Consider the following 3,417-nt stretch of genomic DNA (forward strand, 5'->3'; position numbering starts at 1 on the left):
TAATTTGATTTGTATTTGATGAGTCAACATGCCTCCCATTACAGTGGGACATATGGAAACAATTTAATGGAAGTATAGGATTTTATAATAGGCTAGATTAGGGCAGAAGACAATTTTCAAGGTGGAATATCTACTGCAGAGGTCTCATCCTGGGTGCCCACCTGCCGTCTGACTCACAGATGTTTTCCTCTGACCTACTCAAGGTCTTGGTGAAAATATGACTTGGTTACTAATACTGAAAAATCAAGTAATTTGGCCAGGTGCCATGGCCCGTGGCTCACGCCTGTAATCCCAGCACTTTGGGAGGCCGAGGCAGGTGGATCACCTGAGGTCAGGAGTTCAAGACCAGCCTGGCCAACATAGTGAAACCCTGTCTCTACTAAAAATACAAAAAAAAAAAATAGCTGGGCATGGTAGCAGACACCTGTAATCTCAGCTATTTGGGAGGCCAAGGCAGAAGAATTGCTTGAACTTAGGAGGCAGAGGTTGCAATGAGCCAAGATTGTGCCATTGCACTCCAGCCTGGGCAACAAGAGTGAAACTCTATCTCAAAAAAAAAAAAAATATATATATATATATATATATATATATATATATAAATTTTATTTTCTAGCTTTTCTTTAAAAAATACTTTACCATCAGTCACTGGCAAAGCCTGAGTCCCATCCTCTCACTCTCCTCCCAGGGCAGCATGAGCTTCACCACTCACTCTACCTTCTCCACCAACTACCTATCACTAGGCTCCATCCAGTTACCCAGCTACGGCACCCAGCTGGTCAGCAGCACAGCCAGCGTCTATGCAGGTGCCAGGGGCTCTGGTTCCTGCACCTCCATGTCTTGTTCTACTACCTTCCGGGGCAGCATGGGGGCCAGGGGCCTGGCCTCAGGGATGGCCAGGTGTCTGGCAGGAATGGGAGGCATCCAGAATGAGAAGGAGATCATGCAAAGCCTGAACAACCACTTGGCCTCCTACATGGACAGAGTAAGGAGCCTGGAGACCAAGAACCAGAAGCTGGAGAGCAAAATCCAGGAGCACCTGGAGAAGAAGGGACCCCAGATCAGAGGCTGGAGCCGTTACTTCAAGACCATCGAGGACCTGAGGACTCAGATCTTCTCAAATACTGTGGACAATGCCCACATCGTTGTGCAGATTGACAATGCCCATCTTGCTGCTGATGACTTCAGAGTTAAGTACGAGACAGAGCTGGCCATGCGCTAGTCTGTGGAGAGCGACATTCATGGGCTTCACAAGGTCATTAATGACATCAGTGTCACTTGGCTGCAGCTGGAGACAGAGATGGAGGCTCTCAAGGAGGAACTGCTCTTCATGAAGAAGAACCATGAAGAGGAAATAAAAGGCCTACAAGCCCAGATTGCTAGCTCTGGGTTGACCCTGGAGGTAGATGCCCCCAAATCTCAGGACTTCAACAGGATGATGGTCGACATCTGGGCCCAATATGATGAGCTGGCTCAGAAGAACCGAGAGGAGCTGGACAAGTACTGGTCTCAGCAGATTGAGGAGAGCACCACAGTGGTCACCATGCAGTCCACCGAGGTTGGAGCTGCTGAGATGACGCTCACAGAGCTGAGACGTACAGTCCAGTCCTTGGAGATCAACCTGGACTCCATGAGAAATATGAAGACCAGCCTGGAGAACAGCCTGAGGGAGGTGGAGACCCACTATGCCCTGCAGATGGAGCAGCTCAATAGGATCCTGCTGCACCTGGAATCAGAGCTGGCACAGACCCGGGCAGAGGGGCAGCACCAGGCCCAGGAGTACAAGGCCCTACTAAACATCAAGGTCAAACTGGAGGCTGAGATTGCCACCTACTGCTGCCTGCTGGAAGATGGCAAGGACTTCAATCTTGCTGATGCCCTGAACAGCAGCAACTCCATGTAAACCATCCAAAAGACCACCACCCACCAGAGAGTGAACAGCAAAGTGGTGTCTGAGACCAACGACACCAAAGTTCTGAGACATTAAGCCAGCAAAAGCAGGGAACCCTTTGGGGAGCAGGAGGTCACTAAAAAGTTCAGAGGTCAAAAAAAAAATTGGCAATCTGGCAATACTGGCCCAGATTCCCTGCAACAAGAGTTAGCCAGGGCTGAGGAGTGTCTGCCCCCATCAGACAAAAGAGAGCTGTTCTCTGCAGGTTGCCTCAGCCCCTCCAACACCTACCATCCCTCAACACTCAGGCCAGGGAGCAGTTGCCCATTTCCCTCATTTATACTTTCACACACATTTAAAAATTCACATACCTAAGGTCTTACATTTAATTCACTCAGCGGATATTTAGTGGGGCACAGACTCTGTGCTAGATGCTATTGAAGACACCAGAGATATAGCAGTGATCATAATAAACCAAAATTTTGACCCCATGGAGTTTTCAGTCTAGCAAGAGACACAGACAGTAAGCAAAAGCAGGAAAACATATACAGACCTACCCACAGATATTGCAGGTTCAGTTCTGGACTACTGCAATAAAGCAAATCTCATAGTAAAGCAAGTCCCATGAATTTTTTGATTTCCCAGTGCATATAAAAGCTATGTTTACATTATCCTGTAGTGTATTAAGTATACAATAGCATGATATATAAAAATACAATGTGAATACCTTAATTTAAAATTATTTATTTATTTATTTGATAGGATCTTACTCTGTTGCCCAGGCTGCAGTACAGTGGCACAATCTTGGCTCACTGTAACCTCCACCTACCAGGTTCAAGCCATTCTTTTGCCTCAGCCTCCCGAGTAGCTGGGAATACAGGCACCCACCACTACACTCAGCTAATTTTTATATATTTAGTAGAGATGGGAGTTTTGCCTTGTTGGCCAGGCTGGTCTCAAACTCCTGGCCTCAAGTGATCTGCCTGCCTCAGCCTCTCAAAGTGTTGGGGTTACCACCATGCCCAACTGAAAAATACTTTATTGCTAAAAAATGTTATCACCTGAGCCTCCAGTGACTTGTAATTTTTTCGCTGGTGGAGGACCTTTACAGATCAGGGTGGTGGTTGCTGAAGGCAGGGGTAGCTGTGGCAATTTCTGAAAATAATACAACAAAGTTTGCCACATCAATTGACTATTCCTTTCACAAAAGATTTCTCTGTAGCATGCAATGCTGTTTGATACCGTTTTACTCATAGCAGAACCTCTTTCAAAACTGGAATCAGTCCTCTCAAATCCTGCTACTGCTTTATCAACTAAGTATATCACTTAGAATATTTAACATTCTAAATCCTTTGTATTCATTTTAACAATAGTCACAAAATCTTCACTAGGAGTGGATTCTCAAGAAATCACTTTCTTTCCTTTTGCAACTCCTCATCTGTTAGAGTTTTATCAGGAGAATGCAATAATTTAGCCACCTCTTTAGATTTCACTTCTAATGCTAAATCTCTTGCTGTTTCCACCAAATC

General features: G+C 45.7%; 1 pseudogene; it reads left to right on the top strand.

The window, feature by feature from the left end:
• Nucleotides 1–691: 691 nt before the first annotated feature.
• Nucleotides 692–1,984, top strand: LOC101041908 (keratin, type I cytoskeletal 18 pseudogene; annotated as a pseudogene).
• Nucleotides 1,985–3,417: the final 1,433 nt, after the last annotated feature.

The sequence above is a fragment of the Saimiri boliviensis genome, chromosome 5 (assembly GCF_048565385.1).
Source record: "Saimiri boliviensis isolate mSaiBol1 chromosome 5, mSaiBol1.pri, whole genome shotgun sequence".
NCBI classification, from domain to species: domain Eukaryota; kingdom Metazoa; phylum Chordata; class Mammalia; order Primates; family Cebidae; genus Saimiri; species Saimiri boliviensis.